The sequence below is a fragment of the Plecotus auritus genome, assembly GCF_963455305.1.
Source record: "Plecotus auritus genome assembly, chromosome: 3".
In the NCBI taxonomy this organism is placed as follows: Eukaryota; Metazoa; Chordata; class Mammalia; order Chiroptera; family Vespertilionidae; genus Plecotus; species Plecotus auritus.
Window position 1 is genome coordinate 111,561,532 of NC_137772.1, and position 11,554 is coordinate 111,573,085.

The 11,554-nt window shown below is 41.4% G+C and overlaps 1 protein-coding gene across 1 annotated transcript in view; it reads left to right on the top strand.

Annotated features, from left to right (window-relative positions):
* FAM168B (family with sequence similarity 168 member B) overlaps nucleotides 1–10,915 on the top strand; it is a 416,235-nt gene extending 405,320 nt beyond the window's left edge. The window contains exon 7 of the mRNA XM_080661895.1: nucleotides 10,560–10,915. The gene's annotated coding sequence lies outside the window, so the exon portion shown is untranslated. The remainder of the gene's footprint in view (nucleotides 1–10,559) is intronic.
* Nucleotides 10,916–11,554: the final 639 nt, after the last annotated feature.

The window sequence follows — 11,554 nt, forward strand, 5'->3', positions numbered from 1 at the left end:
GCTGTGCCTCTGTGAGCCCCTCTCCTGCCAGCACTGTGAGGTCTGGGCAGCCATCCTGAATGCCCCCTCTGGGCTCAGTCTTTCGTGACACTGGACCCAGATCTAGAATGCCCTGCCACCAGCAGTCCTGCAGACCTCCTTTCCACAGTCAGAAACTGTGCCTCACCCAAGGGACGTGGCCTCAGTGCCATGCGATTTCCCTCTGACCCTCTGGGCTTGGAGGTCTCGCAGTTCTCCCCAGCTCATATCCCTGATTTTACTGTTCTCCACGTGTCCTCTGCCCTTCCTGGCTGCGAATTGTCTCACCAGCTGTGTCTACTTAGCCAATTCGGGGTGGATGTTATTCAATTTAGTTGCTCATTCTATCTGCTCCAGAACAAGGCTCAGGACACATCCATCTATTCTGCCACCATTTTCTCTCTCCTGCCATTGGTATTTTAATGGGGATTGCATTGAATCTATAGATTGCTTTGGGTAGTATTGATATTTTAATGATGTTGATTCTAGCAATCCATAAACACGGTATATTTTTGTGCCGCGCCAGCACAGCCAAGGGTTCAGCGAGCCTGAGGGAGGGCGGTGAAGGATGAAGAATAAGACAGAACAAGAGAATAAGCTGGGTCTAGGTGGATCTTCTGTGCCTTGCTGAGGCCACAGAACAGATCCAGACTGCAAAGCTGATGCTTTATTTATAGTCAGGGACAAACAAGGTAATCTACAATGTTCTTGTATGTTTCACTTGTTTTGGCAGCACTTGCTGCCCATCCCACAGCCCATTAGCTACCCAGGAAAGATCTAGGGAGCAGTCACAAGATCAAGCTTTATGCTTAGAAGACTGTGCCCTCCAAGCTGGGACTTGTTTGTGACTTTGCCAGCAGGTCAGTCCTAGGCTTAACCCTATAACCGCTCCCTACATCTCACCCTTCTTTTAATTTTAAGCTACTAATAATGGAAGCAAAACTTAAACATCAAGAACAAAGTTCTGACTATTAAAACATTAACAAAACAATGCCAATGCAAAACCCAATAACAAAGCAATGCAAATGCAAAACCCAGACATGGCTATTAATAAAACAATGCCAATGAAACACATAATAGAGAAATCAAATTACAGTAACATTTTTCTACTAAATGAAAGTTTCTTTTGCTGATTTACTCAAGAGTCCTCGGACTTGGCTGCACAAGAGTTTGCAGAAGACTGGCAGCTAACCAATGCTAGCATGGCCAGAAACATGATTGAGGGAGTAGCTTCTACTTCCTGACAAAGGAGGCAGGAGCATACAGGAGTGTCAAGACAGTCTCTTCAACAAATGGTGTTGGGAACATTGAACAGATATGGGCAAAAAAATGAAACTAGATCACCAACTTACGCCATACACAAAAATAAACTCAAAATGGACAAAAGACAATGTAAGACATGAAATCATAAAAATCTTAGAAGAAGTCATAGGCAGCAAAATCTATGACATGTCTCGTAGCAATATGTTTACTGGTACATTTCCTAGGATGTTGGAAACTACGGAGAATATAAATATATGGGACTACATAAAAATAAAAAGCTTCTGCACTTCAAAAAAAACTATCAACAAAATAACAAGAGAGCCCACTGCATGGGAGAATGTATTTGCCAATAATACATCTAATAAGAGGTTAATCTCTAAAATGTATCAGAAACTTATACAGCTTAACAAAAGGAGGACAAACCAAATAGAAAATGGGCAAAGGGCCTAAACAGACACTTCTTCAAAGTGGACATACAGAAGGCCAAGAGACATATGAAAAAATTCTCAAAGTCACTAATCATCCAAGAAATGCAAACAAAAAGGACAATGAGGCACCACCTCACACCTGTCAGAGTGGTTCCATCATCAACAAATCAACAAATGACAAATGTAGGCGAAGATGTGAAGAAATGGGAACCCTTGTACATTGCTGTTTGGAATGCAGAGTGTTGTAGCATCTGTGGAAAACAGTATGTAGTTTCCTCAAAAAATTAAAAATGGAACTCCCATTTGACCCAGTGATTCAACTTCTAGGAATATATCAAAAGAAATCAGAAACACCAATCAGAAAGAATATATGTACCCCTATGTCCATAGCAGCACAATTTACAATAGCTAAGATTTGGAAACAGCCTAAGTGCCCATCAGCAGATGAGTGGATTAAAAAACAGTGGTACATCTACACAATGGAATACTATGCATCTGTAAAAAAGAAAAAACTCTTACCATTTGCAACAGCATGGATGGACCTAGAAAGCATTATGCTAAGTGAAATAAGCCAGTCAGAGAAAGATAAATATTACATGATCTCACTCATTTGTGGAATCTAATGAACAACATAAACTAATTAACAAAAATACCGTGTTTCCCCGAAAATAAAACATCCTCTGAAAATAAGACCTACTTACAGGTTTCCTTCTGAGTGAAATATAAGGCATCCCTAGAAAATAAGGCCCCCAGCCTCTGTCTCAGGTTGAAAATTAATTTACCGTAAACTGGTCACTAGGGCCCCCCCGACTGGCGTCTAGCAACCAGTGACGTTACACGGAGTCCTGACGTCACTGCTGTGTGGAGGCGGAGCGGAGGTCGGAGTGAGCGGTGAGCGCGGGGTGGGAGAGAGGAGGAGACTTTCGCAGATGCGTGTAGAAGAACAGGAGGATTAGAGCAGACAGGATGCGGCGAAGGTGGTGAGTGCTGGTCTGTCTCTGGTGACACTACCTGATGCTCGCGGCCGCCTTCATGATGACTGAAGGTTCTCAGTCAGTGGCAGACCCTGCTCCAGCCCAGATCCAGGCCCCAGAAAGCCCAGTGACAGTCCCCAGGCAGGCCCCAGGGGGTAAATGTCTGATAAAGGGGTAGGGGGGATGTCTGGTGAAGGTGTTCAGTGACACAGGGGTGGGGGGAGTGGGATCACTTAAAATGACACAGGAGGATCAGAGGGGGCAATCAAAATGACACAGGAGGATCAGAGGGGACAATCAAAATGACACAGGAGGATCAGAGGGGACAATCAAAATGACACAGGAGGATCAAAAGGGGTTACTAAAATGGTAATCCCCCCTCTGATTCTCCTGTGCCATTTTGATTCCCCCCTCTGATCCCCCCTGTGTCATTTTGAGTGATCCCCCTCCCCCCACCTTGATACCCCAATTCCTTTTTTTTTTTACCCCTACAGTAGAAATGAGCGCAAAAAGAAAAAGCTACTCCGTGAAGTACAAGAAAGGAATTGTGGAAGACTCTTGGGGCCAAAATCTTGCTGCTTTCTGCAAAGAGAAGATGTTGAGTATCCGATTGGTCCGAAAATGGCGAGCAGAGTATGGTAACCTCATTGAACAAGTGGACAAGGGAAATGCTAAAAAGCGCAAGTGTGGATCAGGTCGGCAACCATTATTTTCCAAGCTGGAAGACCTGATCTGTGAATGGGTTGTTGACAGGAGAGCAAAGGCTTTGGTTGTGAATAGGGCTCAGATTCAAGAATTTGCCCTTGCAATGGCACCACAGTTTGACATAGCCCCCGAAGACTTCAAAGCATCACAACACTGGCTGGATAATTTCCTTCAGCGAAGTGAACTGTCTTTAAGAAGATCTACAACATTGTTTAGGTTGGAAGATACTCAAGTTATTAAGCGAGCACTTGCATTCAAGTCCTTTATTGATGATGCTGATTTCTCTAAATACAATCTTTCCAACATGATTGCTATGGATGAAACTGCAGTGTTTATGGGCCAATCATCTCAAACAACAATTGAACAGCGGGGTGCCTCCTTAGTGTACATTCCCTCCACTGCTTACGAAAGTGCACGTGTTTCCTGTATTTTGGCAATTCATCTGGATGGCACTAAAATCCCACCTTTAATCATTTCTAAGGGCAAGAAGGAAAAGATTGAACGTGTTTTGGACGTTTTTATTCTTGAAACTGAAAAGGCCTGGGCCACACAAGCAGTTATAAGGAAGTGGATTGATTTAATGCTGCCGCTTGTTATGCGAGGGAGTCAAAGAGGTCTGCTACTCTGGGATGCAGCCAGCACTACCACGCTAAAGACATGAAGACATTTCTTCACGAAAGAAAAATAGATCAGATAATGATTCCCGCAGGAATGACGGCCTATCTCCAGACTCTTGATATTGCAATAAACAAGCCATTCAAAGACAATTTGCGCATGGAAATTAATGACTACATTGAAAATAGAATGGAGAGAAATCAGCGTGGAAACTTTGTGAAACCTAAACTGCAAGAAGTTGTGACTTGGGTGAAGAATTCATGGGAGAAAATCACTGACAGTTGCATTGCAAATGCACTGCGAGCAGGCTACCTTGACAAGAAGTACTCATTTAAAGACAGTGCTATTGCTAAACATGAGAGATTTGGTCCACTGATTCTGAAAGAAATGGAGTCACAAGAAATTCACCAGGAAATTCAGGAATTGGATTGTTATGATGATGTTCCAGAAGATGATGACATGATTGTCATTGAATAAATGAGTAAATTCTTGATACTGTAGGATTCACAGTTTGTCTGGTTTGTGTTGACAACTACCGTACTACCGTACCGTACACAGGTAATAAATTTCCTTTATTTTCATTTAACAATAAATGTGTACCGTATTCTTCTTCATGGAAAAATAAGACATCCCCTGAAAATAAGACCTAGCGTGTCTTTGGGGGCAAAAATTAATATAAGACACTGTCTTATTTTCGGGGAAACACGGTAGATCCAAAGATATAGAGGCACCAAATAGACTGTCAAACCACAGAGGGAAGGCATGGGAGGGTGGGCAGGTGGGAAGAGATCAGCCCATAAACTTGTATTCATATACACATAGCCCATGGACACAGACAATAGGGTGGCTAAGGCCTTGGGTGGGAGGCGGTGGTGGGCTGGGGGAGGTCGATGTGGGGGAAAGGGGACATGTGTAATACTTTCAACAATAAAGATTTTTTTAAAAGAAAGAACAAAAACAAAAAAAGAAAATATTGACTTTAATGATACATTAGAGCAAATGGACATAATCAATATTTACAAAGACTTTCCTATTACAACACCAGAATATGCATTCTACTCCACTTTACATGGAATATTCTCAATGATGGACAATATGTTGGAACAAAATATCAGGCTCAAGAAATTTAAGATTAAAATTGGGGAATGTCCAAGATGGCAAAGTAGATTGCTGCTACACTCACTTTCTCCCATAACAACATCAAAACTACAACTAAATTATAGAACAATAAATCATATTATCAACTAAATACTAGCTAAATAGAAGTAAAATAACCAAGGATATACAGAAGAAGCCACATTGAGACTGGTAGGAGGGGCAAAGATATGAAATGAGATGGTGGTTGAGAATCCAAAGGGATATCTCAGTTACATAGGTTCCCTTTTGAGAAGCAAGGGGTCTCAGCCCCATGCCAAGCTACCATACCCAGAGCAACAGTGCCAGGAAGAGGAGCCCACATAACATCTGACAGTAAAACTCAGTGTGAATTCCCAACTGCCTGGATAAGGCCTGGATGAGTTGGAAGGCTGCTAAAAACCTTGTTGTTCCTTAAAGGGACAGCATAAAAATTCTTGCTCACACATACTCACCCTGGCCTCCAGCAGAGGGATGACAGTGTTGGAGGTGCCAGAGTCATACAGGAAGAAACAGTTGTGTGGCTTTGGGGTGAGAGCTGGAGGGACAGCCTCCAATGCTTCTGTGTTGCACTCTCCTACCACAAGGCCCATGGGCACCATATTTCCTGGGTTAAGCACTGTCCCCACAGGTCATTAGTTTTGTTAACCTATACTATCTCACCTAAATGACTCCCTGAAATCTCACCTTATCCAACTCATACACAGCTGTAAACTCCATCAGCAGCAACCAGCCTGGGCCTGCATTGCAGACTTTCTTTCTTTCTCTTCCTTTCTTCCTTCCTTCCTTCCTTTCTTTCTTTCTTTCTTTCTTTCTTTCTTTCTTTCTTTCTTTCTTTCTTTCTTTCTTTTCACCCAAGGATATAGTATTTTCCCATTGATTTTTAGAGAGAGTGGAAGAGAGAGAGAAATATCGATGTGAGAAAGACACGTTGATTGGTTGTGTTCTGCACACACCCCAACCAGGGCTAGGGATCAAACCTGCAACCCAGGTACGTGCCCTTGACCAGGAATCTAACCCACAACCCTTCAGTGCATGGGCTGACACTCTAACCACTGTGACACACCAGCCATGGTACAAAATTATTTTTTAAAAAACTTTTGAGAAATTCCAGTGAAGCTCAGGGGTGTAGCCATCTTCCCACACAGCCAACAGCTACCAACCTTCCTCCACATGGCCAAATCTTAATCTGCTCTAACATGGTGAACTCTACTAGCCCCAACCTGATGACTCCCTAAGGCCCTGCCCCACCACAAAAGTCTGTAGTCTCAGTCTGCAAAATCAAGGAAGCAATCAAGATACTTTTAAACAAATAAAAATGACAATACACTGGCCTAAATGTATGGGATTCAGTGAAAGTAGTTTTAAGATAGAAATTTATTGAATTACAGGCCTACCTGAAGAAACAAGAAAAATCTCAAACAACCTAACCTTTACAACTTTAAAAGTCTGCAGTCTTGGTGTACCCTGTGACTTTTGCTGAGTGGCATCAGAACCAGCACTGGCACCAAGTTTGTAACTATATAAACCTGGTGAACACCATGGACTCCTAACTAGTGATTCTCTGAGAACCTGCCTCATACAACTTGCGTACGACCTGAAGATCTTTTAGTGACTGAGCCTAATAGGCACTTAGCAGGTGGTGGTGGATTTCAGGGTGCCTTGGGTCTTTTGCTGACTAGCCCCAGGCCCAGTACTTGTGGAAGCCAGTCTCAGTTTGCACTTTGGCTTCTCCCATGTGCACCAGGGCCACCAGAGGCATCTACCAATTGTAATTTATTTTGTAACTCCTAAAAGGTAGGCCAGGGCTAATCACAGGCAGTATTTGACATTAAACTTCCCTAAAGTCCCTCCCAAGAGGCCTCAGAACCAACACATTGGGGGGGTTTGGCTTCAGGCCACAACATAAGACCACCCAATTAGCTTCACAAATGGAGAATATGTACCTTGTAAATATATTTTTTAAAGAATAGTTTATTGAGTCAGAGAAAGACAAGTTTCACATGATCTCACTCATGTGTAGAATTTAATGAACAAAATAAATGATTGAACAAAATAGATCCAGAGACATGGAAGCATGCAATAGACTGTAGAATCTCAGAGGGAAGGTGGGGGCGGGGGTGAGTAGGTGGGAAGAGATCAAAGAAAGAACTTGTACATAACCCATGGACACAGACAATAGGGTGGCCAAAGCCTGTGGTGGGGAGTAGGGTGGGCTAGAAGGAGTCAACGGGGGAGGGGAGGGAGGCGGAAAGGGGACATATGTAATACTTTCAACAGTAAAGGTTTAAAGAAAACAAAAAAAAAAAAGAATAACTTATTGATTTTAGAGAGAGAGGAAGGAACAGGGGAGACAGAGGGAAACACCAATATAAGAGAGAAACACTGATCAGCTGCCTCCTGAACACCTCCTACCGGGGATAGAGCCCACAACCCAGGCATGTGCCTTTGATCTGGAATCGAACTAGCAACCTCCTGGTGCACAGGACAATGCCCAACTAACTAAGCAACACCAGCCAGGGCCACCTTGGAAATATTTATGCATCCAACATAGGAGAACCAAAATATATAAAAGAAATATTGACAAAGGGAGACATCAACGGCAGTGCAGTCATAATAGGGGATTTTAACATCCCATTGACATCAATGGATAGATTTTCCAGACAGAAAATTAGCAAAGAAACAGTGGTCTTAAATGGAATATTAGACCAGATGGATATAATTGATTAATTTAGAGCATTTCACCCCAAAGTAGCAGAATATACATTTTTTTCAAGTGCACGTGGAACATTTTTCATGATAGACAATATGGTAGGCCACAAAACAAATCCCAATGTTCAAAAATTAATATCATATTAATCACCTTCTCTGACAACAATGGTGTACAATTAAAAATCATTATAGATAAATAATTATAAATAAAAGTGTAATATGCTAAATTAGACTGGACGTCCTTCCAGACCAAGCCTTGGCAGCCGGGGGTGGAGCAGAGGCCCCTGGCTGCTTCGGAAGAGGCAGAGTCCCCCAGCAGCCATGGTAGGTGGGGGCCAAGGCAGAAGCAGAGGCCCCCGGCCGCGCCCCTTGCATGAATATCATGCATCGGGTCTCTAGTAAATTATAAGAAAATTTTGAAAAACACTCAAATATGGATGCTAAATAACATTATACTAAATGACAAGTGGATTACAATAAAATCAAGGAAGAAATCAAGATACCTTTAAACAAATAAAAGTGACAACACACTGACCTAAATGTATGGGATACAGTGAAAGTAGTTTTAATATAGAAATTTATAGAATTACAGGCCTACCTGAAGAAACAAGAAAAATCTCAAGTAAACAATCTAACCTTACAACTTCTTTAAAAAAGTAGAAAACAACAACAACAAAGCCCAGAGTAGAAAAAAATAATAATAAAAATCAGAGCAGAAATAAACAATATAAAGTCTAAAAAATATATGGAAGATTAGTAAAACCAAGAGCTGGTCCTTTGAAAAGATAAACAAGATTGATAAAATTTTAACTTCACTCATCAAGAAAAAAAGAGAAAGGGCCAAAATAAATATAATTAGAAATTAAAGGAAAGTAACACTGACAGAAATACCAAGGATTATAAGAAAACATTATGAAAAACTATATGCCAAAAAATGGACAATCTGGATGAAATGGATAAATTCCCAGAAAAAAATCTTTGGAAAAACATAAAATCTAAACTACTGATTAAACCTATCAAAATTGAAGGGGTAATTAAAAACAAGACAAAAAACTCTTAACAAACAAAAGTCCGGCACTAGATGGCATCACAGGTAAATTTTACAACACATTCAAGAAGAATTAACACCTATCCTCAAACTATCCCAAAAATTCAAGAGGTGGGAAGACTCCCATGTTTATTCTACAAGGCCAGCATTACCCTGATTCCAAAAGTAGATATAAACACTACAAAGAAAATGCATGATGAACATAGATGCTAAATTCCTCAACAAAATATTAGCAAATAGAATCCAGAAATACATTAAAAACATTATACACCATGATCAAGGATTTATTCCTGGGATGCATGTTTGGTACAATATCTGCAAATTAATTAACATCATATACCACATAAACAAAAAGGATTGAATCCCTTCCACTGTGTAGAGGGCCCCCTGGGAAGGCACCTGAGCATTCTATATTGGCCCCTCTTGCCCTTTTGGCCAAGAGGGACCCTCTTCTCACAATCCAATTGCCCACAGCTGTTGCCTGTGCTTTCTGTTCATGCTGAGGATGAAGCCTCGTGGCGGCTGGTACCATGGATCTGTCTCTCGCCCAGTGGGGTGAGCTGGGCCCTCCCTGAAGAAGAAACCTGGGTTCCCCAAGATATGTGACTAGTGCCGGGGCCCCGCCAGCGGGCGAGGGGATCCCAAGGCAGGTGCTGGGTGTGGAAGCCACAGTGGCATAGGCTACCAAGGAGACAGAACTGAACCTCACATCACCCTGCTTGGCCTGGGAGGATGGCCGGTTAGCCAGAGACGGGTAAGATTCCTCAGGGAAGGAACAACCTAAGACAGGCACAGTCGCAGAGGGGCCATCAGGAGAGAACTTGGGGATCAACAGAGGTGGGACATAGACCCCCACCCTCCCAACCTTGCAGGGGCCTGAACCCTCACCCCATCTGAGGGAGGTCTCCTGCCCCCATGGCTGCTTTGCTTCCCATGCCCAGCTCAGATCAGGACACAGGTGACAGACAGTGACTTAGCCCAGCTCAGATTGGGACCCAGGTAACAGACAGAGACTTGGCCGACAGCAGCTGCCCTATATCTAAATCCAGCCTAGCACCAGGAATGCTCAGGGCCTACTCAAGAATGCAAATAATCCTTTCCACTAATATTTACAGGGTAAACTAATATTGTTGGTAGAGTATTAAATTTGACAGTAAAATAATAATCAAGTTTTCAGATTAATTTAAATAGGCTAAATGAAATAAGTGAATATTCAAGAAAAATTTAATTGTACTGGACAAAAAGCTGTTCCTAATGTGGTAACTAAAATTTCTATTGGTAGTTCATCTCATGGTAAAATTCCTGAACATGCAATGAAACTAAAGCAGTCATATTTTTGTGGAAAAAATTAAAATTTAAAGTTATCAAGACTGCATTATAAAATTTACAAAAGCCTCCATTAATCAAAAAAGGGGGGGGTAGTAGGGTAATATCATGTAAGGAAAAATATCCAATAAGTAAATTACATCTAGAAAGCTTTTACTTTACAAAATTAATTTTCATTTGTAATGCTAACAGCAAGACACCCATGAAAAACACAGATGGTATCTAAATAAGACAAAGGAAAATCGTTTGGGCAAAAATAAAAAGGACCCCAAATCAATTATATAGAGAAGATTCCTTTATTAACTTTTGGTCAAGAATATGTTTGTATATTTTCAGAAAACAACTCCAAGACCATGTGGATTCCCGCAACAGAGAGGAATTGACAGGTCTGCTCCAACCACGAAGACAAGAGGAGAAACAGTCCAGAGATGGAAGACACTGACGACGCCTTGCCACGCTAGCAGTCAGCAGCTGTGTGACGCAGCAGCTTGCCTAGGACCAAACCAGAGAGGGTCGGACCTGCATTGCCACCATGTGCCCACCATCCAGATATTATTGCTGACATGTACACTTAAGGAACTGTTTAACATTGAAATGGGGACTCAGAACTGTTGGACATTGAAATTGGGACTCAAACATTTTTTGTTATTATATGTTTATTTCTAGTCTGCAGAGGCAAGATTTTTTAAAGGAAAGAAATGGGGGAAAAATAGATACAGAGGCAAAGAAGCATTGAAAAGGCTGTCAAATTACAGCGGGAAGGCAGAGGAGGTTGGGTGGGCTGTAAGAGATCAACCGAAGGACTTGTACGCATGCATATAAGCATAACCAATGGATAAAAGACACTGGGGGCGGGGAGGGCAGGTAAAGGCATGTACTGGGGGGAAGGGGAGGCTGGGGGGAGGTCAATGGGGAAAAAAAAAAAGGAGACATAACTACTACTATTTGTAATACTTTAAACAATTAAAAAAATTTTAAGTAATACCAGTAAAAAGAATACAGTAAAATAAAATAAAAATTAAAGAAGAATAAAAGTGTAATGTCAAATCCTTCTCAAACTCTTTCAAAAATTGAAGAGGAGGAAAATTCACTAACTGATTTTATGAGGCAGGGATCACCATGATACCTGATAAGGACATTACAAGCAAAGAAAACTATAGATCAATATGCCTGATGAATATAGATGCAAAAATTCTCAAAAATATTAGCAAACTAATTAAATAACACATTTAAAGAATCATACACCATGGATGCAAATGCAAATCAATGAGATACACCACATTAATAAAATGAAAGATATAAATCATATGATCATCTCAATAGATGCAGAA